At 43.8% G+C, this 25630-nt stretch overlaps 1 long non-coding RNA gene across 1 annotated transcript; it reads right to left on the bottom strand.

Annotated features, from left to right (window-relative positions):
- Positions 1-270: 270 nt before the first annotated feature.
- Positions 271-23976, bottom strand: LOC308525855. The gene is made up of 8 exons (XR_013996487.1): positions 23862-23976; positions 15651-15790; positions 14693-14869; positions 13431-13522; positions 11163-11287; positions 8675-8748; positions 8293-8397; positions 271-1818 (listed from the first exon to the last, which is right to left on the bottom strand). It is a non-coding gene; the product is annotated as an uncharacterized lncRNA (long non-coding RNA).
- Between the last annotated feature and the right edge of the window lie 1654 nt (positions 23977-25630).

Below are 25630 nucleotides of genomic sequence, written 5' to 3'. Positions count from 1 at the left end.
TAAACCACATCCACCAAGTGACAAGGATGGGCCTTTTGTGCCATTCCAGGAACACTGGGCCAGGGTCCTGTCGACAGAGCAGATTCACTTCTCGGTGTCAAGGTTGGGACCAGGGTACAGGGCCCAGGGTGACACTTCCCAAGGACAAGGATGAAGGAAGGCAGCATTGTCGTTGGAAGCACGTGCCTTTTAATCATCTGCAGATCTCAACTGTAGAAAAGATACCTATGCTCTGTTAAAGGTCTGGAAAGATAAATAATTTTTTTCTTTGTACTCAACAGAGTGGTGCTCAAAATTAAGGTAAAAATAATACCCTGTCTTCATATGCTCTCTCCTTCCATAGATGGCTCCAATTTTCCTGTCAACTTGAATGCAAGATGGAAGAAGTAATGCTGGTGGATGAAATCAACACATCCCTATTTTAAGGGGTGAAATGAAGATGAGAGACGGAGTGTCACTCATTAAGGTTTCATACTTTACTCTATGGTCAAGTAGGGAGTTTGTAATTGTCCATCCAAACCTGTATCATTAGGGTAATAATGTAGGGCTGTCATGAAGGCCTTTTCAGTGTCTGTACCCCATAAAATCTTGCTCTTTTTGGTCCATGATGTGGGCCAGGGAGCCACCAATGCTCATCCTCTCCCACAGTGACTGAGGGCTCCAGGGCTCCCCTGGCTTGTGGATTTAGCTGGCAATGAGCACAGCTCAATCGTGTGGAGGTGGGACAGACGAGTGGAGTCAGGATGGACTTGGAGCAGCCACTCATGGCTGTCCTTGCCTCTGGCCAGAGCTGATTCACATGGTGAGAGAGGCTCAGAAATGCAGAACAGCACAAACTCCTTGCTACTTGGCACCCAGGGCAGCACACTCACCCTCTTGTTCCTTTACCTGTGCAGCCAGCCAACTCAGTCACCTTCAGGGAGAACATCCAGAAAGAATAATAAAACAAAAGTACCTCATGCCAATCCACATAGCACTTCAAAGTACTAAGAGTAAAAAACTCACTGTCCATGCATTTCTACAGAAAGGCTACTTTCTGTCCAGACCCATACTCTTGCTCTTTTTTCTTCTTCTCCAAAGAAGAAAACACATCATTCTGGAGCCACCGAGATGGAGCAGACCAATGGCCAGCTGTCCACCCAATGATGACAACCGTGGTCTCAGAGAGAATACTATCTGCAGACTCCAGAGAGAGCAGCAGTGGGCTGAGTGGGGAGCGAACTGAGAACTTGACCAGTGACCAGCACGGTGGTGAGCTGATTTGTCTTGAAGACAGTGAGTCTTAGCACTGCTCTGTGCGCAGGACGGGAATGACTCAGAGAGGACTGGACCAGGGGCCTGTTGGAGCCAGAGTGGCGGCTGCCCTGGACCCTTCCCCCTTCTCTCCTGGCCAGGCCCTGGACTCCAAAGCATTGTGGCGACTCCTGATTATTTTTCTTCTTTTTCTCTTGCCAGTTTTCCCTGATAACCATCCTGTTATATGAAGCTGCCACACAGCTCATGGGTGGAGAGGAGTGTAAGGTTCTGAGAGAACCAGAGCTTCTAGCAGAAGGACCAGGAAGGTGGCTGAAATCCAGGGAGAGAGGAGCTGTGGGTGAGCTGGACCCGCACAGAGCACACCCTGGAGGCCAGCATAGGCTCTGCGCATGCTGATGCTGAGGTCACCCCCAGAGCTGCTGAGACACAAGTGACTCTGAACTTCATATGCTCCACAGCCTTACACAGGGGCCTCTCACCTCTGACACTCCGTGGTGGGAAGACAGACTGTGGAACCCGTCCAGCAGGGGCAGCACATCCATCACCAGCCTCATGTGAAGTCTGGAAGGAGAAAGGATCTGCATGTGAATAGGCACAGGGCTCAAGTGCAAGGGGCCAGGGCAGTAGAGCCCCAGCCTGCAGACCCACCACACCCTGCACTTTAGTTCCAAGTACAAGCTCTTTTTTGCAATAGTAACAATTGTAGATTTGACTTTGAAGAAAAAATAACCCAAATTACATTAGAGATTTCAATTTTGGTTTGTCACATCTTCAGTACATGTTAGCTGAACTCACTGTGGTAGTCATTTCACAATGTAGGCAAATCAAACCATCCTTTTGTCTGCCTTCAACTTATACAGTGGTGTATATTGATTATTTCTCAATAAAGCTGGGAAAAATAAACAGTGCCTTCATAAACGGGGAAAAAGTGGTTATAGATGCAGTGGAATGAAAACACCATAACTAAGAGAAAACAAATCAGGATACACACATAACAAATAGTATCATCTTGCCCTGGAGGCGTGCTCACTGGTTGAGCCTTGATCTATGAACCAGGAGGTCATACATGGAGTCCCTGTCAGAGTACGTGGGGCTCCATCCTTAGTAGGGGGCATGTAGGATGCAGGTGATGAATGATTCGTTCTCATCATTCATATTACTACTACCTCTCTCTCTCCCTCTCCTTTCCTCTCTGAAGTCAATACAACATATATTAATATAAATGAATTAATAGTATCACCTCAAAAAGGTATCTAGATATATAAATGTACGAAAGACAAAAGGAAATACTTTGAAATGTTGACAGTGGTTAACCTTGGATAGTGGAAAGAAGTGATTTCCTTTACTTTATACTATTCTTTTTAAAATTCTAATGATCCTATATTATTTTGATAATGAAAAAAATCTTCTAAAACACATTTAAGTAACTTTTTTTGGTGTAAAATGCATTTTGCATCCATGTTCAGTGACCATCCACTTATCTTTGAGAAGCTTAAAAAGTGCTTTGCGTTGTGAAATATCCTTTAAAATGCATTCTTGCACTCCAACAGCTCCTGAATGAGAACACTGGGCTTTGGAGATGCTGGGTCTGCTTGGAAAAAATAATGGGCAGGGGTTGGAGGCACGGTAGGGGATGGGGCGGGTCAGCAACCCTGAAGAGAGGCTCCTAGGTAGGATGCCTCAGGGTCCACAGCTCAGGCTGTATTTGAAGAATTCCTCATTGGAAGGCTGATATCTACAGTAAAGTTTCAGATTTGATAAACTTCAGACATGAGCCACAGTAACTTTTTTAAAAACGGTTTTTGCCGTTCTTATTGCAAATCCATATATATAAAAGGCTAATGTGCTAAGGATTCCACCACCTGACCACTCGCTATGAAGAGCACTGACCACCAGGGGCAGACGTTCAATACTGGAGCTGCTGTGACCTGAACTGGCCCTTTACAGAGGCAGGGCACTGCGCACCCAGAGTCCACAAGCAACACTCCGCTTTTCCCAAGTGGGACACAGGCCCGGCCACGAACCCATGGCACAAAGCCCACAGGCCAGCCCAGCACAGAAATGGTGGCTGTGGGCACCAGGTAATGATGTCACATAGTAATGCCAGGCTTCCTCTCCCTAGCGACTAGCCTCCTTGGAGTTTCTTCACCCACTTGCTTTATAGCCAGGTGCAAACATTTTACACTTTAACCAAATGTCTTTGAAGTGTTTTCATGTGCCTCATCTCATTTGATCCTCACTGAAGTCCCGGAATAGGTAGAGAGGAGACTCGGTAGAATCCTGTTTTCATTTCATTAGCCAGAAAATGAAGATTTAGAATGTTTTAAAAATTGACCCAACTGAAAAGAAGCAAGAAATGGTAGAGCCTGAACATGACTTCAGGTTTTCTCACTGCAGGGAATATAGTCAAACGGGGTTATAGTTAAATATTTCTCCCTTTGTTATCTCTGCATGATGCACAATAATAATCTGCTTTCATTTTGGTATTTATGCTGTTTTGCTGTCAATATCCTGAAAAAGAAATTGGGGCACTTCACCAAGCTGGAAAAAGTTTACCTAATCAGAAAGCAGGTCTAAGTAAGCAAATATCTATATATCTATATCTATAACTATATCTATATCTATATCTATATCTATATCTATATCTACATCTATATCTATCTATCTATCTATCTATCTATCTATCTCTCTGGCGCCAGTTGCATGTGTTTCCATCTGTCATTGTTGATCGTGAATTTGGTATACACTTCTATTATTGAGAAAGGGCAAATAGTGATCTTACAATATTTCTTCTAATTAATTTCCTTTCAATGTGCACCAATTCATGCACTGGGACTCTAGTAATTAAATAATACTATCAAGACGCCTAAGAGAAACATATGTATACAGAAAAGATTTTTAAAGAATTCAGATCTCCTAAGTCACAGCTCTATGGTTCTAACCTCAACTGGGTCTACAGAGGCTGACAGGAAAAATAGAATGAGCACTTGCCCTGGGTTCTCATTTGATCTCTGCTATTAATAGCTTGTGGTCTTGGGGATTTCACTTACCCTTTCTGGGTCTCCTAGCTGCATCTATAGGATGAGGGTAAAATTAGACCTCTTAAATAAGGTTTCTTCAAAGGCTTCAAAAAATAATTGTAGGTTCAGATTTCTACAATGTTCCTAAATATCTCAGCAATAATAAACTTTTCCTTGTTTTAAACTTTGTGGTACAAAACTTCACAAAAATGTAAACACAGTTTTATAATACTACTCATTTTAAAAATATACAACCTCTATAAACCTTATCCTATAACATTTTGGTAGATACTATTAAACATTTCTTAGTAACTGTACTATAACCCAAATTAGTAAATTTAGCATTATCTTTTTAAAACATCAATTGCATATTCTTTGTATTGGTGTGAAAAGGCTCAGAAAATACAGATGTGTTGAGCACCATATGTCACTTTTATTAAAATTCAACAAGTAACTTCCCAGGTATGGAAAACTTCAGCTGAAGCCAATTTTGGGGGTGTAAAAATCAACTCCTGTAAACATCAAATTAAAATGTGGCTGTATTTTCTGCCTTAAAAATTAAAAAAACATAAGAATTGTTATTTAACTCACTCAAATGGTTTGTGAAGCTGAAATACTTCCATGTAGGGTCTGCCCCAACCTGACATTAGTTTAGTGCAAGGACTGAGAGCCACATGTCACCTATTCTCCCCAGTGAGGAAGGGAGCTGTGTGTGAATCATTCCTACCACTAAGCCCCTCGGACAGCCAGCTGCTAGGCAGCAAGGAAACCAGCCTCAGCTCACAGGTGGGAGAAGTGCTGCCATCTCTCTCAGAATACTTCCAAATTCATCCTGAGAAGGACAGGCCCTACCAGCCAAGACCCAGTCAGGCCACTGCTGGGCTCTAAGTAAAGACTGACAATTGTCTCTACCTCTTATTTCTTCTGAGACCAAACCAACCAACCTCCCACCCACCCACCCAACCACCCACCCAACCAACCAACCACAATTTAATCATAATCCTTGCACTGAAGCCACTGCTAAATAAACACCAAGTTGTATATGGGCTCACGTGGTGACTACCCTCCTAGACACATATTCCTAGGCCTGGAATAAGCTCTGCCCATGCCCATTCCCTTCCCTCAGCTCGATTCTCCAACCTCCCCTGCTCACACCCCCCCACACATACACCCTATTTGACCAGGTAGTTAACTTTCTGGGGACTACAGATCCGTCTTGTCCCCTGGCTTGAGACACAAGCCCCAGAGAAGCAGGACCCCTCACTTCCTGGCTTAATAGACAGGGGGCCCTGCTGGGGTCTGGCGGGAACTCTGTCCCCAGCTGCCTCCTGTCAGCTCAGCAGCCAACACTCCTCCAGGTCCAGGGAGCACATGCAACCTGCCCCACAATGACAGGGGACCAGCCCCGCACAGGGAAGGAGCCCACACGGGGGCTACTGGTCTCTCACTGGGGCTCTTGGTCCCAGGTGGCGACTTGATCGAGCCTCTCCACTCTCCTGGTTTCTCCCAGGAACCAGGGGCTGGCCAAGTCCCACCCTTTGGGAAAGTGACTCCTTGGCTGCCCCCACAGAGCAAGGCCCAGGGGAACCCCAATCCTCCAAGCGTTTTAAATACCTGACAAGCCCAAGTTCACCCTTGGAATGAGCCCTTCCCGACCACAACAGCCACTACCCCATGGGACACTCCAAGTCCCAGCACCTGGGACAGCCATGGGAAAACTATGGCCCGCGGGCTGGATTTGGCCCTTTCGAAATAATAAAACTAAAAAAAAAAAAAAAAAAGACCGCACCCTATTATTTAATGATGTTTACTTTGAATTTACATTAGTTCACACAAACACTCTATCCATGCTTATCTTACAGCCTGCCAAGAACCCATTGTGGCCCTCAAGTCAAAAAGTTTACCCATGCCTCTTCTAGAGACAACTTCCTTTCCAGCTCACTTGAGTGGAGAAGGTCAGGAGACCAGGATGTCTCTCTGTTGCTTCCCGTTCTTCCGACACTCTGCGAAGAAGAAAGTCCAGGGCAAGAGATGTTTCTGTTGCTGGGGAAACAGGCGCAAGCGCCACCACTGATACCCCTCGCCCTCTGGCACGAGGCACACACAGGTAACCAAGGGCAGGCCCTTTCAGCTCACACTTGTGCGCCAACTGGGGGTCATACCTGGGGAGCCCACACCTCTTACCCCTCATCCCAGGTGTGTGTGTGTGTGTGTTTGTGTGTGTGTGTGTGTGTGTCCGGGATGGTGAGGTGAAGAAAGCGGGGGATGAGGGATGCTCAACCTGGGCTAAGGAGCAGGTTGGTAAGTGTCAGAAGCCTGGAGGGTGTTGGAGGGTGTGTCATGTTCACTGCCCAGGTCATGGCTCACAGGAAGGGAAGCCGAGTGCTGGGGTCAGAGCTCTGCTACCCACTTATTAAATCGCAGGGGTGCTCAAGGGGTCATCAACTTCACTCCCTGCCTGGAGGTCTTTGCAGATGCCCCTCTCTGCCTGATCTGGGGAGCAGAATGGGTGGTGGGCATCTTCCCCACTGGTAATGCCCGGGCCCCTCATGCCTCCTGGCCCGGTAGCGGGCTCTGTCTTTGCAGAGCTCCAACAAGGGCACGTCGAGGAGCTGGCTGACAGGTTCACTTATGCCCTCAACGGGTACAAAGGACAAGTGCGTCAGGACAGGAAAACCATCCAGTGCCAAACTGAGGTGAGAGCTGGCCCACACCTAGGACTCTGAGGTGACTGGGGTGGGACCAGAAGTCAGACTCAAATCTGGGGCCTCAAGTTCTCACAGGCCCACTCCCAAAGTGATCTGCACCTTCAATCCTCCTGACCAGCTCCCTGGTAGGGGAGAAAAGCAGTCTTTCTTCCTGTGCTTCTTGGGATCAGAGAGAAAGCATCTGTTGCTCTCTTTGCCTCATGCTCCTTTCAACTGATGAAATCCCTGCCCAAAGTATCCTGTGGACCAGCCCCAGCCCGACTGTCCTTGCAGACCTTCTCCAAGCTATACACATCATCCCACTTGATAGTGCTGTGTATTGAAAAAAAAGGGGAGGGGGAAGCGGGGGTGGGGGTTAGGGGTGTAGGAAGGGATAAAGGCCTTGAATACTTTTCTCTGCAACCTATCACCTCACAGAGGACGACAAACCATTGCAGTGCGGCCAGCTCAGGAGCTGTGGCCTGACCCAACTCCATATCATCCCAACAAGGACAGAGTTTTCCTCAGTCATTCAGGCTTTCACTGTGGCTACACCTTGACACAAATCAATTGTTGCAAGCTCAGCAGGGCTGCCAGAAACATCCTCACTGTCCTCATAGGCTAGGTCTGCCATGACACAGGACCACAGATTGGGTGGAAGGTTCCTGATGCCTCCTGGCTCAGTACCCACTCTGTCTTTGCAGAGCTCCAAGGAGGACATCATTGAGGTGCTGGCCCATGGACCCGACTACACCACCTACGGGGTCAGGGTGCAGGTGCACCAGGCTGACGACACAGACCAGTGCCTGTCTGAGGTGAGAGCTGGCCTCGAGGGTCTCTACACCCAAAACCCCAACACAACCTGGCAGTGCCCAGAACCCACACTCCAATCTGGGGACTCCACAGATACCCTCCCAGGACTCTCCCTAGTGTCCCACTGCCCCAAGACAAAGAAATGAGGACCCCCCGCCCCCGTCCAGCTACATGGGACGGTAAAGACAAGCTCCTCACATATTTGTAGCAATATCAGAGAGAGAAATGTCGTGTGAACTGTGTCCTGTCCCTCATCTTGCCATGGCCACGGTACCAGCTTTCCCAGGGGGAATCACCCCCACGTCTCCACGCTGGCCTTCTGCAGAGCCCAACGGTTCCTGGACGAGCTTCTATCTCGGTGAGCATACACTCGTGACTCTGCCCACTGCTAGCTGTGAGGCATGAAAATGTCACCACATCTTCCCGAGTCTCAGGATGCTCCTCTGAAAAGTGGGTTGCTGGGGGGGGGGGAACCTCATAGCACTGCTGTGGGGACAAGCCATGGCAGGTCTCACCTTCTCCCTGGCTCTGCAGACAGGGTAGCTGGATGTGCGGCAGTTGTTGTTGGCAATTCTTTCACTCTGTCCCACGGAAAGAACTCTGACACACCCATCAGCGGCCTGTGGCATCAGAGGTTGGAAAAGCACATGCAAAGCGACCTGTTAAGCAGTGTGAGATTTCACCTAGCCGGTCCTGGTCCTTGGTGTAACCACACTGGGGATTTCTGGGGAGAGCAGGGGCCCAGGCCCACTCAGATGTATGGCATGCTCCTGGTTGGAGTTTCTTTACTCGACAATGTGCACGCACTTTTGGAGACACTTAGCCTGACTCAAGGAATGAAGCAGACACAATCCCTGGGCCTCAGTTCTGGGCATTGGGTCCAGCAGTCACGCTCACCATCATTTGCAGCTCGTGTCCACCATCCACCAGGGCTGATGCCATCAGAGTGATTTTTCCATCTGGATGCACACCTGTTTAGAATGACCGGGCTGACACATCACAGGACCAAGTCATAAAGTGAGTGGTCTCCGGGTCCAGAAGGAGGGCCCTCAGAGTCAGCATCGTGGGGACTGTGGTGGGTGGGGGATGGAGAGTGCCTGGCAGAACCCTAATCTTATACATCATCTGATTCCCAAGAAAGGCCTGGGCTCTGGAGTCTTCTATTCCAGGAGGATAGGAGTCAAAGACGACAGTGGGTGGGGTCCCGGGCCTTGTAGACCCAGAGGGGACGCTGTGCTGATTGGTCCCTCACAGTCCCCTCCCCCCCACAGACCCACCCCGCTCTGCCTGCCCCTCTCCATATCCATCTCCCCTGACCACAGTGGCCAGGCTCAGAACAGGCCTGTGGTGAGCAGGGTGCTCACAAGCCTGTCTCAGTCCTCAGTCCAGATGCCCAGGGCCTGGAGGGTGGGGGTGGGCAGTGCACTGGACCTTTAGGTGAGCTGCCAGTGGGAAGAAGAGTCTCACACAGACTCCGTGTTAAACCTGCTGGATCCCACAACTGCTACAACCATGACAGCCACACAAGGGCCGGGGTTACCATGGTGCTCTCCCATGGGTGGTCATGGGAGACCTGCACAGAAGCTCATATCTAAACAAGTGTACCATGGGAGGGCAGACTGGAAGGAAAGAGCAGGACTCAGAATCTGCTGCCCACCTGCCTCTCCCCAGGGCCTTTGCTGCGATGGTGGGGACCTGGCTGGACCACGTCCAGGGTTTGGGGCAGCCCCTTCCTTCCGCCTGCTTCAAGGTAGAGCAGGCCTTGGTGCCCGTCAATTCCCCTGCCCAAACCTGGTGGGCCACACCCAAAATCTATGGTTGGCGCTGCAGCACCTTGAGCCCACCGAGGCAACTCAACAAGGTGAGGCGGAATGATCATCTGGGCAGATCATCGGGGGAGGGCAGGCTCATGGGCTGGAGTTCCCTTAAAGGCGGTGGCATCTTTCCTGTCTGCACTAAGTCACAGGAAAGCCAGGAGTGTGAGTCAATGTGTCTCTTTCTCCTGCTCCAGGTCCACGCCCAGAGCTCCAGAGCTCTCCGGAGGCAGAGGAAGGGCCTGCTCAGGGGCCAGAGCCTGGTCCAACGAGAGGCCCTGCCCTGGCCAGGCCTGGCTCGAGGCAGTACCTGAAGCCATTATGGAGCCAGCTACTGGCTGCGCTGGAAGCCTTCCCTCGTGCTGTCAGAAGAGTTCTAGGCGATTATCTTAAATAATTCAGAGGAATACATCCCAACTGTACATTTATAATAGTAAATAAGGATAATTTCTAAAAGTACCTACCTATTTATGTAGACTATTTCCCATTAAGTTAAATACTCCTTTTGAATAAATAAGGTTGTTTATTAAAAACACGTGTAGACCATGTCTTCTCACGTACATATACATAATTCCACACACACACACACACACACACGTACACACACACACGTACACATATATGCTGACATGGAAGGTGCTCACTGTATAATACAGTTTTAAAATAAGTTTTGAAACATTTAATTTCCTCTGATAACTACGTATACACTGATAAAATGGGGAAATAAAATCTGGAAATATATACACCAGAATGTTCACACTGGTGAACTGTCAGCAGTGAAACTACCAGAAGTGACAGTTTCTTCTCATTTTGCTTCATGTATAGGTTCTGGTTGACACAAGGATCATACCTCCAATATATAGACATAGACAGTAGAGAGAGAAAGGGAGAGGCAGAGAACACAGATGAGAGGTGCACCAGCCGCCTCGTGCCCACCCCGACATGGAACTGACCGCAAAACCCTGCCACATGCCCTCCCTGGGAACTGATCCGGAAACCTTTCAGTGCAAGGGGAGATGCCCATCCAATGAGCCCCATCAGCCGGGGCTAGACTCAGTATATATTTTTAAAAAATACACTTTGATTGATTTCAGGGAGGGAGAAAGGGCGAGACAGGAACGTAAACCATGAGAGAGAAGCATGGATCGGTTTCCTCCTTCACGACCCCTATCGGTGATCCAGGCTGCAACCGGGCCTGTGCCCTGACCCGGAATCAAACCAACTGTGCACTCCTGCCTGCTTCACAGGCGGACGCTCGACCACCGTGCAGCACTGGCCAGACTCAATCATATCTTTCTAAACTTTCCCAAGTGCCAATTTGTATCTTGAAATGGTCTCAGGAAAGGAAAAATTACTTAATGGGGGGCATTCTACTTCCCTCGCTGTTTAGATGCATTTGCTATTTGGCCAGAAACAACCAGTAGACTAGCTCTCAACCATACTTAAAATCACTAGGGATAGCAAGTTACTCCTGTTGCTTTGGTTGCAACAGGAGTAACTCAAAACAACTCCCTCCACTAAACACTTCCTGAATCATTTCCCTTCCTCCATGAGCCCAGAATTTAACTCACCAGTCAAACTCAGCTTAGGGAGAGGAAATGGTTCCACTGGAACAGGACGGTATGGAAACAAGGTACACAGCCCTGGTTCTACCCGAGGGGCCATAGTTCACTGACACCACCACCACGGGAACAATCTATAATTAAAATGAAAACCACCATGTCAGAAAATTCTAAGCAGAAAAGGACAAAGGAATGCCACTGGTGAGTATTTCAAAAGGAGGCACGCTGTGCAAGAGGGATCCATTCAGTGCTGTGGCCCACTCATCCAAAGCTCATCGTTCTCATGTGAGCAGTACTCTTGCTCTGAGGGGAGACACATTTCCTTTCTTTCATTTCATATTTGCTTTCAAGGAAAACCAGCTAGCTGGTCAATACACCAAGCCAACACTCCTCAGGTATCCAACAGGAGAAACCTAAATGTCTCAGTGAATTTTAAGTTTTACTAAATTTGAATTAAAAAAAGTTTCATTTTAAATTGATATGTGGCTGCCCGACTGGCGTGGCTCAGTGCTTGATCGTGGACCCCGGAACCAAGAGATCCCCGTTTCATTCCCAGTCAGGGCCCATACTGGGGTTGCGCGCTAGGGGCTATGAGACGGATGATGCTCTCTCATCACTGATGTTTCTCTCTCCCCTTCCCCAGCCTCCTCACCGCCCCCACCTCCACCCCCCTGCTCTCTCTGTTCCCCTTCCCTTCCTCTCTCTGAGATCAATGAAAACATATATGTTTAACCAGTTCTATGTGGATAATATGGACCCTATGAGACAGTGTACTTCAAAACACTAGGCAACTGTTGTGAAACAGTCATCGCTGAATCTCGGGACACCTGTCCTCCACAGGTCCACACAGAAGAAATGTACGGGGCCCTCAGTGATCACAGTAGAAACAGGAAGCTCTCCATCTGACACGTCCCCACTGCCCTTCCCCTCACCACCTCCTCCTGGGCTGAGGCACCTCCTTCGGGAGCACTTTGACACTAAACTGCCCCATGTCCCTTGCAATTTGGCCCGTTCTGCCCAAGGGTTCACGCAAGAGTCTCATAGTTGATTTCTGAGACACTAAGTTCCTCCCTGATATAAAGCACAACAGCGAGGAGAGGATTTTTTTCCTCTCGTTGATGCTGGGAGCTTACCCTGACATCACTGAGCAGCTGAATTCAATATTGGATCCACCTACCTGTGGACTTGTTCTTTTGTGAGAAAGACAAGTCCCTACTGTTAGCTGCATCACTATTCTGCTGCTTATAATTCTCAGCTTCCACACTGAATGAGATCCTTAAAACTCCTGAGGGTGGACAAGGTTGTAGCATTTCATGGTATTGCAAAACAACAACAACACCAAACACGAAAACAAAAACAAAAAACAATGGGAGCAGAGAGCAAGACAGGGGAAAGATGGGAGATGCCGGAAAGTACACCAGCCTTCCACCGACTCCAGAGGGAGACGTCGGGATACAGGGCATGGCACAGCTCTAAGCTGGGCTGGCAGAGTGTGATGCCAATGAGGATCTCAAAGTGTGACCACAGAAAAGGGGTGAGGGAGAGACAAGACTGCAATAGGAGCTAAGGTCGGATCATGGTCGGCCTGGACGGACACGCTAAGTATTTGGGACTCATTTCTAAAGGCCATAGGAGACCACTGGCAGTTTTCAGAAGAGACATGATCATATTGACATTTTCAAAAGATCCTTCGGTCTGCCCGTAGAGAATGCTTAGGGACCTGGCGATACTAGAGGTTGACAGGTCACAGAGCACACATGGGATCAGGAGGCCCCGAAGTCAATGGGGCTTAGTACTCTTGCTGCTAACCTTGATGGCTTCACACTAGAATCGTTGTATCAGGAATGTCAAGGTGGAAATCTATCCCACTCAAGGCACTTGACAGCTTATGTCTAGAAGTTACAATAAAGTAGCACGATATGCCGTATCTTTTCTCAGATCAAAACACTCTCAGAACAAAGTGGAGAACATACCAAAACCAAGACTTGCTAAAGTGGTAAGGAAAAGGGTGTGGACTCAGCTTCCAGACAGAACAACAGGTCAGTGGCACAGACAGAGACACGCACACACACACAGAATGCGAGAGAGAGGCTGAGAGGAAGGAAGGGACCTCAAGAACGAGAGTACAAGACAAGTGACAGGACCTGACACCCCATCAGCTGGCCTGTACTTGATGTTGTTTAGAAGCGAGTTTATAACATAGAGTCCAAACATAATCGAAATACAAGCAAATGTCACCATACTGTTCACAAAACCTTTAATGACACAGTTGCTTACCTTGATCAAGTGTGCATACTTCTTCAGTTGTTCTGAAAAGCATTGTGTAATCTTTGCAGTAATGATCTAAGTAAAACTCCATTTTTAAGTCCCTACAACAACAAGAACATATAAAATACAAATAACTAGGAAGGTATTCCAATATTTACCCCCAACAGTTAGCAATCATCAATAGAACTTTCCCATTTAAAAACACTTATGAGAAAAAAGATAATCAAATCCAGAGCCCCTTTATTCTATTTCTGGACTTTCCTGTGCCCAGTATTGTAAGTGCAACCTCAACTACTTTTGCTAGACAGATGTTGTGCAGGTGAAACTACTGTAAAAACACTGTGATCTCGGTTCTCTTCCATTACCTATTGGCTGTTGATCTTGAACAAACCATCTCTAGAGCCTCAATATTTTCTTCCAGAAAATGGGGAAATACCAGTTAATTCACTGTGAAGTTTTAAAACTAAATAAAATATGTAAAAAATACCAGAGCCCATGATTAGGGTTGGAAATCATTTCATTATAAAACAGTTTTCACGATAGTAATGATTTGTCCTAAGAGAAATAAAAAAAAAAATTAAAAGTGCCATGTCTCAGAATACAACTTCTTTATCTCAAGGAAGATCACAAAAATTAGAAAACGTTCTGTAATATTAACTCAGATGTTGGTATTTTTATTCCATTCAATTTTATTTATTATCAACGGTCACAATACCCAAGTGTGTGACCTTTAGAATTCAGTGTTAAACAGAGTGCTGGCCAGGCTGTGAGAGTGCAGTGTTAGCACCATTTAAACGTAGATCCACCAGGAACCTGACAGACACCGAAGGCAACAGCACAAGTGCAGCAGAGAGCCCACAGCGAACCAAGCGTCAGGGTCTTGGAAACACACTGACAGGTTTTCTCATCACTAATGGGGGTCATGGTTCCCTGGCCTGGTTGACAATTTATGTAGCTAAACTGCAGTTCTCTGAACTGTAAGCACTACTAGAATGTAGGTATTGTTACAGCATAGCAGGTATTGTTATAGACCTTCCACCACAGTGCAGGCAGTCAGCCTGTCAACATGAAATGCTCTTCGGGTCACCCCCAGTGTTTACCATGTTTCCTGACTTCCTACTGATCTTAGGACAAAGATGACTCACAAGCCCTTACATAGCCAGTATCTTCAAACAATTCTAGGTTTTGCAAACAATGCTCTGGGTTCTTAAGGCCAACGTCTGAGTCACCTGAGCACTCCTGGAAGTTTTCACTCTACACACAGTATTTACCTTGCCAACTGAACAAGGGGCGTCAACAAGTGAATGAATTCCTTCTCCCATCAGAGTATTCCATTTAGGCTCCTCAGAGACCCAGTGAAGTAGGAAAAAGATTGCAGGTATGTGAGAGAAGTGTAGAAGAATCCAGACTAAGATTCTGTGACAAGTCTTCATCCTTCATCTGAGAAACTTTCCAAAAGATTCAGACATAAAGATCTGTTCAAAAGGTGAGACTCAACCTTCTGGTGGTGGTCTGAATTCAGTAAATAATCCCAATCCCGAGAAGAAGAAACAGATATTGATTTTTTAAATCATGCCTCCTTGTAATTAGGGGGGTGGGAGTGATCAAGGAGGGGTCGATGAGGGGAGAAGGAGACATATGTAATACTTTAAACCAGTGTTAAACTCAACCTTCCTAATGCCGCGACCCTTTAATATAGTTCCTCATGTTATGTTGACCCCCACTTTCACTGTTACAAATTAAATATAATTAAAGCATAGTGATTAATCCCAAAAACAATATGTAATTATATATGTGTTTTCCCATGGTATTAGGCGACCCCTGTGAAAGGGTCATTCGACCCCTAAAGGGCTCACGACCCACAGGTTGAGAACCGCTGCTTTAAACAATAAAAAAATTCAATTAAAGCAATTCAAGTTCCATTTTCATATTCAGTTGATCTAAGAATATGAAAAAAAAATCACAATGCTGGCCCAGCAGGTGTGGCTCAGTGGTTGAGCATCAATCCATGAACCAAGAGGTCATGGTTCAATTCCTGACCAGGGCACATGCCCAGGTTTCTGGTTTTATTCCCAGGAGGGAGTGTGCAGGAGGCAGCCAACTGATGATTCTCTCTCATCAAGGATATTTCTATCTCTCTCCCTCTCCCTTCCTGTCCCTGAAATCAATTAAAACATTTTAAAAATTAAGTAATCACAATGCTGGAAAATGAAAGGAATATCAAAACACCTAAATGACTTTAGTGATCTTCTAAATCCTCTGTTGTCATTTCCAGTCTCCAAAGCACTTTCTCCACGAGATTTGAGGCTCTTTGTTGTCATTTCCACAGTCTCCACAGCACCTTCTACGGAAAGAGATGTGGACTCTTCCTTTAATGAATAATATAAAAATGCTTAGACAAAACCACCATTATTCATTTGGTTTTGAACAACAAAAAAAGAGGTATACATTTGGAATCAAAAAGTTCAATAAAATTCCAAAAAGAAACTTATTGTAGGCTTTTTCAGACTTACCCTGTGATATGATAAATGCCTAAAATTAAAACAAAATGCTTATCTAAGAATTGCATCTAAATAATAGCCTATTAACAAATCATATCTAAATAAGAATTGTGGTGAGCTAGAAGGGGACAATAAAAAAGGGGGGACATATATAATACTTTCAAAAGGAAAGATTTTAAAAATAAATAAATAAATAATAATGACATATAGCTATATACTACCTTCTCACCAGCTCAACACATGCACCATGGGAACTAAAAAAGGTAAAATAAAATTAAACAAATGAATGATAAATATTATAAGATAAAGTATGTGTGTAAATAAATTTTAAGAAAAGAGTAGACAAAAATTTAAAAATCAACTAGCTAGAAGCCTTGCCACAAAAGTGACCTCAAACCGTGGCTCAACCTGTATTGACCTTATGTCCTTTATAAAACTAAAGATTACCAGAAGAGCTATTCATAACCTACAGGTTTCTTAATGATCTTATCATTCTTAGACAGTCAGAAAAATATCTTTAGAAAAACTAAACTTTCCCTTTCATCTTGCAAAACATAAACTAGGAAATGCCATTCAACTTTCACTAGCATGCCTAACAATCACTTACTTGAAATTATTTAATGGTATTTTATGGGTTTTTTAATTGTGGTTAAATATACATAATGTAAAATTTACCATTTTAACCATTTCGTGGTGTACAAATTCAGTACCATTAAATACATTCATTCATAAAGTTGTGTAACCTCAATGCTATCCATTTCCAGAACTTTTCCATTATCCCAAACAGAAACTGCCAATTCAACAACTCCCCCTTTCTCCCTCCCTCAGCTTCTATTATATTTTCTGTCCTTATGAATTTACCTATTCAAAGCAAAGTACCCCATGAAGGTGGAATTATACAGTATTTATGTTATGTTGGGTATAACATCCTCAAGGTTCATCCATGTGGTAGCACATCTCAGAATTTCCTTCATTTTAAAGGCTAAATATTTCATTGTAGGCATATACCACATATTGTATATCCAGTCATCTCTCCATACACACTGGGGTTGTTTCCAATTTCAACTATTGTGAATAATGCTGCTATGAACACTGGTGTTCGACTGAGTCCCCACTTTCAAATCTTTTCCTTTTATTTCAACATTTTTTTTTATTAAGGAATTACATATGTCATTATCCCCCCATTGCCCCGACCCTACTCCCATTCATGACCTCACTCCCCTGGGTCTGTGTCCATTGGTTATGCTTATATGCATGTATACAAGTCCTTTGGTTGACCTCGATCCCTTACTCCCACCCTCCCCTACCTTCCCTCTGAGGTTTGAGCATCTGATCGATGCTTTTGTCTTTTGTGTATATATAATCAAAAGGGGGATTGTTGGATCATATGGTGATTCTAGGTTTAACTCCCCCCCCCTAATTTATCTTGAAATTTATTGTTGAAATTATTATAGATGTCCCTTTCTATCCCCCATTCATCCCCTCCACCCTGCCTAGGTTTAATATTTTGAGAAACAGCAAATGGTTTCCCACAGTGGCATTTTTTACTTTTCCACCAGTAATCACAGGGTTCCAGTTTCAACATCCTCACTTATTTTTTTCATTGTTTAATAAATCAGTCATCTCAGTAGGTATGACATGGTATCGCACTGTGGTTTTGATTTGCATTTGCCTAATGATTAAACATGCTGAGCACTGTTTCATGTGCTCATTGGCCATTTACATATCTTTAGAGAAATGTCCGTTCAAGCCCTCTGTCCAGTTTTAAATTGAATTGTCTGATCTGTGGTTGTTGAATTTAGGAAAAACCGGCATTAGAGCTGCACTCCCACCTGAAATGTCCCAAATCTACGCTGTACCTATTATTGACTCAGCTTCCTTTTATGAAATCCCATCCTCCCAGTCTCTAAAAGCAGATAGTATTTTATTTTATTTTTATTTTTTAAATCTATATTGTTGAAAGTATTACATAGGTCCTCCTTTCCCCGCATTAATCTCTTCCGGGCCACTCCCATCCCCACCCCACCCCAACAGTATTTTCATACTCTCCCTTACTCCTGATGTCTCAGGACTTACACATTCCCTCAGCTCTGTCTCTCATTTCTGTCTTCTCTCTTCAGAGCCAATCTTTTTCCCCTGAACTATCATAGAACAGTATCCTTGACAACAGTCTCTCTACTCTCCAGCCAATCCTACACATCCTACACATTGCCACCAAAGTCCTATCTTCTCAAAATACAGAACTGAAGATGTACTTTCCATTTTAACATCCTTGACAGGCTCCTTCTGTGTACAGTTTAAATTTCAAGTTCCCAGGTACAAACAAGGCCCTTCAGTTTGGATCCACTCAGCACCTGCAAGCATCTCTCCACACCCAAACCTTGTGTACATCCATTCTGAACTTAAAAACATCATGTTTTTCCATAAATAGTTTGGCTGATTCGCTCTGCCTAGAATGCCCTTCTTTTACCAACTTCCAGTTCAATCAGCAACTTCTTTGAGAAATCCTTCCTTCAGAGCCAGTCCCCTGACTCTCACCACACTGTGGACACACAGGTATTATGTGGCATTTTAATTCATCTGCATATAGCATTTTAGTTATCTGTTTATTTGTTTAACTAAATCTGAGTCACATACACCTGGTATTGATTCCTAACCAAAATATAAAATATCTTCCCGCATATAGTAAGAAGACTAAAGAACAATATGTTTTCCAGACCAAAAGGACTGAAATTAAAAATCTTATCGTTCTATTTACAAGCAGTCTTAAGATAACGGAGACAAAAGAGACAATTCATCTAACTGCACATCCATGGAATCTAGTAAACATGCAATCATCCTTTGGAGAATTTAAGATGGAAACATAGAAGCAAAGAATGAGTTTGAGCCCGGCCAGCATGGCTCTGTGGTTAAGCATCGACCAATGAACCAGGAGGTCACAGTTTGATTCCAGGTCAGGGCATATGTTTGAGTTGCAGCCTCGATCCCCGGGAGGCAGCCAATCAATGATTCTCTCTCATCATTGATGTTTCTATCTCTCTCTCCCTCTCCCTTCCTCTCTGGAAAATAAAAATACATATTAAAAAAAAACCCTTGTTGGATATCATCATGCCACTTTCACAACTACACTAACCATATGGTTACGGGGGGGCAGGGGGGGCGGAAATATCATCAAAATGGTCACTGGGGCCCTTGCTGGTTTGGCTCAGTGGATAGAGCATTAGCCTGTAGACTGAAGGGTCCCAGGTTCGATTCCAGTCAAGGGCACATGCCCAGGTTCCGGGATCAATCCCCAGTAGGGGGCGTGCAGGAGGCAGCCGATCAATGATTCTCTCTCATCATTGATGTTTCTATCTTTCTATCTCTCTCCCTTCCTCTCTGAAATCAATAAAAATATATTTTTAAAAAAATGGTCACTGGCTTCAACACTCCTGGACAGAAATGCTTTTACACATGCCCTCAAGTTTAGGAATAATTCAGTTTATCATTCCCAGTATATTGTTAGAAGGGTACAATGTTCATCAGGAAACAGTTAATGGGGGAAAACACAAAAAAGCAATGTCCAGGTACCAAGATTGCAGTGCTTACCACTAAGGAATTTAACATTAGTCAAAAAGTCTTGAAATCTCTTGTCAATAGCCCAATAATTAATTCAACTGCTATAGATATATTCTCCCCCACCCAAAAACTTTTTATTCTAAAAATATTCAGTAAGAAAAGTTGAAATAATACAGTGAACACCTGTTTCATCTAAATCTAACAGTTGTTAAGGCCTAGCCGGTTTGGGCCAGTGGATAGAGCATCGGCCTGCGGACTGGTCCTGGGTTTGATTCCAGTCCAGGTCACATACCCAGGTTGCGGGCTCAGTCCCCAGTAGTGGGCATGCAGGAGGCAGCCGATCAATGATTCTCTTCTTACCATTGATGTTACTGATGTTTCTCTCTCTCTCTCTCCCTCTCCCTTCCTCCCTAAAATCAATAAAAAATGTTTTAAAAATAAACAAATAAATCTAACAGTGGTTACCAATATGCCATATCTGCTTATGTGCATGTGAGGGATTTGACTGGGGGATGATGACTACCTGAAAATCCCCCACATCATGACTTCATCATGCATTTCCCCAAAATAAATATTCTCTCCTATACACCACAAAACCATCATCTTGCCTAAGAAAAAATTTTTCTAACATCACCTAATATTCAGTCCATTTGCAACTTTTTCAAATTTTCCCCAAAATGTTTTTTTAAGACAATTTTCTAGAACCAGGACTCAATCAAAGTTCATTCAAAATGGTGCAAAATATATTGCATTTGGTGATGTCCTTTAGTCTCTTTTAACCTACAATAGGCCCCACCTTTTTCCCCCTCCATGCCTCTTTTTTTTTTTTTTTTTGCTTTCTACTACTGTTCTTTTTTTTATTAATTAAACCTTTATTGTTCAGATTATTACTTTTGTTCCTCTTTTTTCCCAACATAACTCCCCTCTACCCTGTTCCCACCCCACCCACTTCCCTCACTCCCCATCCACTGTCCTCATCCAGAGGTGTGCGATTTTTGTCCAGTCTCTTCCCACATCCCCCTCACCCCTTTGCCCCCCAAGAATAGCCAGTCCACTCCCTTTCTATGCCCCTGATTCTATTATAATCACCAGTTCATTCTGGTCATCAGATTAGTCACTTGATTTTCAGATTCACTTGTTGATAGATGTGTATTTGGTGTTCAAAATTTGTATCTTTACCTTTTTCTTCTTCTTCCTCTTCTTAAAGGATACCTTTCAGCATTTCATATAATACTGGTTTGGTGGTGATGAACTCCTTTAGCTTTTCCTTATCTGTGAAGCTCTTTATCTGACCTTCAATTCTGAATGATAGCTTTGCTGGATAAAGTAATCTTGGTTGTAGGTTCTTGGCATTCATCACTTTGAATATTTCTTGCCACTCCCTTCTGGCCTGCAAAGTTTCTGTTGAGAAATCAGCTGACAGTCGTATGGGCACTCCCTTGTAGGTAACTGACTGTCTTTCTCTTGCCGCTTTTAAGATTCTCTCTTTGTATTTTGCTCTTGGCATTTTAATTATGATGTGTCTTGGTGTGGTCCTCTTTGGATTCCTTTTGTTTGGGCTTCTCTGCGCTTCCTGGACTTGTAAGTCTATTTCTTTCACCAGGTAGAGGAAGTTTTCTGTCATTATTTCTTCAAATAGGTTTTCAATATCTTGCTCTCTCTCTTCTTCTGGCACCCCTATAATTCGGATTTTGGTACGCTTGAAGGTGTCCCAGAGGCTCCTTACACTATCTTCGTATTTTTGGATTCTTTTTTCATTTTGCTTTTCTGGTTGGATGTTTTTTGCTTCTTCATATTTCAAATCGTGGACGTGATTCTTGCAATCAAGGCTAGAGAGTCTGCTGTTGGGAGTCTGTATAATATTCTTTATTTCAGTCAGTGTATGCTTAATTTCTAGTTGGTCCTTTATCACAACCTCGAGGGTCTCATTAGATTTCTTATAGATCTCATTAAGTTTATCGGCAGTTTCTAGAAAATTCTTGAAAAACCTTAAAAGTGTGGTTTTGAACTCTATATCCAGTAGTTTGCTTTCCTCCATTTCTGTCATTTGTGTCCTTCTTCTTTGTCTCCGCATTTTTATGCTTCCCTGTGTTGATAAAGTGGTTTTCTGTTTTGAGTGTCCACTAGGGCCCAGTGGTTCAGCCTCCCCAATTACCTGAGGAGGACACTCTTGGTGCACCCCCTTGTGGTCTTTGTGCACAGTCTTGTTGTAGTTAAGCCTTGATTGTTGTAGTTATCACTGGGAGGAATTGACCTCCAGGCCAATTGGCTGTGAGTATCAGCTGTGTCTGCAGTGGGAGAACTTCTGTGCTGGACACACTCCTCTGGGGCAAGACTTGCTTCAATGGGGCTTTGGTGCTCACTGAGTCTGCCCCCTGAGTGTGTCCTTTATGGTTCCACGGAGCTGCAAACTGGATGGTTCCACTCTGACCTCTGGGTTTCCTGGCTCCTGGATCTCTAGGGAGGTGCTAATCTAGCCTTTGCCTGATGCTATACAGCAAAATCTTCCCTGCAGGGCTTAGGCGGGGCGGGTCCCACGGGATCAACAGGGTGGGGCTAGCAGTTATGGCTGCTCTCAGTCCAGCCCTCAGAGGCTCTGCTTCTCAATGTCCTGGTAATCGCTGCAAGCACCTCGGAGAGAAAGCTGCCCTCGAGTTCTGACCTATGCCAGACAGTCCCGCTTCTCCCGTATGAGTCTGGGTCCCTAGAGACTTGCCTGGAACCGGAGCTCAGAGCCTGAGACTACCTCCTGATTGAAAACGACAACCATGCCCTCAGCCGCCAGCCCGCTCCGCATGCACCTCCGCACCATAGTATTTTACTGCCATACTGCGTCTCCTCTGAGTCTCGGTATGCTTTTCTCTTTCCTTCTCCCTTCTAGTTGTACAATTTCCACTCAGCCAACCTTCCTGTGGTTCTGGATGGTGTCCATTCCGTCTTTTAGTTGTATTTTTGAAGTGGTTGTTCGAGGCAGTAAACTCCAGTGTTTACCTATGCTGCCATCTTGGTTTCTCTCCATGACTAACTCTTTAAGGAGACCAGAATGTAGACTATCCCATATTCTGGATTTGTCTAATTGTATCTCATAGTGGTTTTTTCTTTAAGTCTTTATTATAGAAAATTTCAAATATATACAAAGGAAACAGAGTAACATAATAAATCTCCAACAGCCAGCTTCAATAATTCTCAATTTCTGGTGGTTCTTGTTTCATCTATACCTCCACCCATTCCTCATCTCATTTTACAAACTGATCCTCTAGGCCCCATACTTCCTATAACTGGAAGTTAGGTCTACATATTCATATCAAATATTTGGGGGAAGAAAACTGAGTAGATGACATCATGTCTCCATGCCACATTACAGCTGTAGGTATAAAGGAGTCCTCTGTCCCCTATCAGTGATGGTAACCCACCAGGTTGTGGAGGTGGAGAACAACATGCAGCTTCAAAGTAGAGATGCATTTATTTCTTCACTTTGGGTGACACCTTGGTGCCATGCTAACACCTTTCACGCAATGGCATTACTATCCCATTTACAATCCTTGTCTGAATCAGAGGTTACACTGGAGTAAGAGGTTACACAGAATAGCGATTTTCAAATTCTACCAGTCCTTCTATATTTATTAGCTGGAATTCTACTTTAAATAAGGGTTTTCCTTTATTAACTGGAGATGAACTGCAAGGCTTCCTAAAAAGGCAGAGCAAATGCTTAATTCTGTCCCTTTAATTACTAATTTTTATTTGTTTCTATTCTTTTTTTTATAATCAGTTAGAAATACATGTAGTTTACATATAAATAAATATACATATAAATTTATATATAAATTTATGAAATATAAATACATATATAAATATATTTTCATTGACTTCAGAAAGGAAGAGGTAGATAGAAACATCAATGATGAGAAACTTTCATTAGCTGCCTCCTGCATGCCCCCTACTGGGGATCAAGCCAGCAACCCAAGCATGTGCAATGACAGCAAATTAGATTTTTTTTTCCTTTCCCGTACTCTCTATTTTCACTATGAACTTGATTTTTATTTATTCAACACTTTGCAACCAAATATAATCATGTGCTAATATATTCTTATACCCTTAAATTTAAGTCATGAATTTTCTCGGCAATAACTAATTAAATTACTCAAGTGTTTAAACATTACCATGAAATTGACAAAGAACAGTGCAAAAAAATGATGATATAGAAAATAACTGAAATGTTTATTTCCCTACCATTATCTTCACTACATGTTAAAACATATATCTAGCTACTGAGATCATTATATATTGTTTTTATTATTTCTGTTAAAATTAGGATAAAAGCATTGTTTAAAAAAAAAAACACTAAATAATCAATCAAATACTAAAATTCAAATCAACTCACCTGTTGAACAGGACTATCAACGGTAAAGGCCTTGTAAAGAGCCAATGCCTGGCTTTTACTCCCTTTGCTCCAGATCACCATATTTCCAGCCACATAGAGTTCCTCGTCATAATCCATTTCTCCAATTTCATTTCTGCCTCTCCTTAACTGCCAGCTTTCCTAAAAAATTTACATATGTAAGACATGTTTAAGCAGTTTTTATTTCTTTTGCAACATTATGGAGCAAGATTTATTAATTAAAATTGAACCGCAATTCAGATACAAGTCTCCTGCTCTGTCTGTGGAGTAAGGCTCAGTCCAAGCCCAACTCTTAGGTTTGGTGCCACCGATTAACAGAGGAGGGGGTGTGGGTGTATGTATCATACTGTATCTTACAGGATTTCAAAAATGGGAATTTACCTCAAGAATTCTCTATATTAAGTATTTTATTATTACGTTACCATTTTATGCTGCCAAAAACATAAATAAACAAAAATTAGACCTTACCTATATATCCAAAAATTAAACCAACATTCTTGGGAGACTAAAGACATATGAAGCATATGGGGGGTGAAGCAGAGGGGGCAGTGAAGTGCACATGGGACACTGGGGGAGCTTACCAACCATGCAGACTTCCCTGCTTCACAACTGCATATACATTCACTTTCCTGCCCTTGTGCCAACCATCAGAATGAACAGGGCAGAGAAAGGTTTGGATTCCTAACTACAGACTTCCGCTCCTGGAAATTTTGGTATCCCAAAAGGGATACAGAAATGGAATTAAGATGAGAATGACTGACTGTTTAACATGCACTTACTTCTCATTCCCCTATTTAAAAACTAGTACTGTATCTACTTATGTGGCATTTCCTTTCTCCTCTAGAAATATGTAAGTTTTGGGCAGCAGGGACCATTGCTAACTCGACTATCTAACCATCAAATAACATGAAATCTGGTCCCACGTACTAAATGAAGAAAAAGAGATTTAAATGGACCATAATCATAGTGACTCTCATTATAAATCCCTGAGTTATATGTCTAAACAGCCATGACACTGTAATACAATTAAGGTCATTATTTTTAGCTTTCATGAAAATTACCAAATCTTAACCAATACCCTAGAAGTAGCATCATACTCATTTCTCAGTTGCATCTGGGTAGCCTTAAATTACAAGTAGATCGAATCTCTCTACATTTCAAAAGCAAACTGAGAAACTTGGTAAAACCTTCTGTTTTTCGTGGATTGTAACCTCCTGCAGGGATCCCACCAAGCCAGCAGCACCATCAGACGACCACAACTCAGAGGCTGGCTGCAGTTGCCGAAGCTGAAGGTTCAAAGCATTAGGGTGCTGTCTGCAGTGGTCTCGACGGAAAGGAACAAATTCCTGCAAATCCCCAGCTGCAATCATTGTTGCCCTTTCTTCAGAGAAGTTCAACATGGCTTTCAGATATCAATATTATTTCTGTATGAATTCAAACACATTCTGGCCAGCTGCTGGGATCAAAACGAGAAGAAAATTATCAGAAGTTTACAGAAGAGCCATGAATCCTTAGATGAGTGTCATACAATCCTATCACATTGTAGGTGTACAAGTAATCATAACATCAAAGAGCATTCCAGATCTGATTCTTTCAGGGAATTAGTTACCATTTCATAGTTACCTCACACTATCAGTACATAATTAACATTACAGCTACATGTTAGCTGCTGACAAAATCAACTGTAGGAAATCACTGGGCTGAGAGATAAGCACTGATGTCTGACAATATTGATCCTACATTTCCTACTA

This window comes from Myotis nattereri (genome assembly GCF_964212035.1).
Source record: "Myotis nattereri genome assembly, chromosome: 10".
NCBI lineage: Eukaryota > Metazoa > Chordata > Mammalia > Chiroptera > Vespertilionidae > Myotis > Myotis nattereri.
The sequence above is the reverse complement of the archived record's forward strand: the minus strand, read 5'-3'. Positions and strand labels throughout refer to the sequence as shown.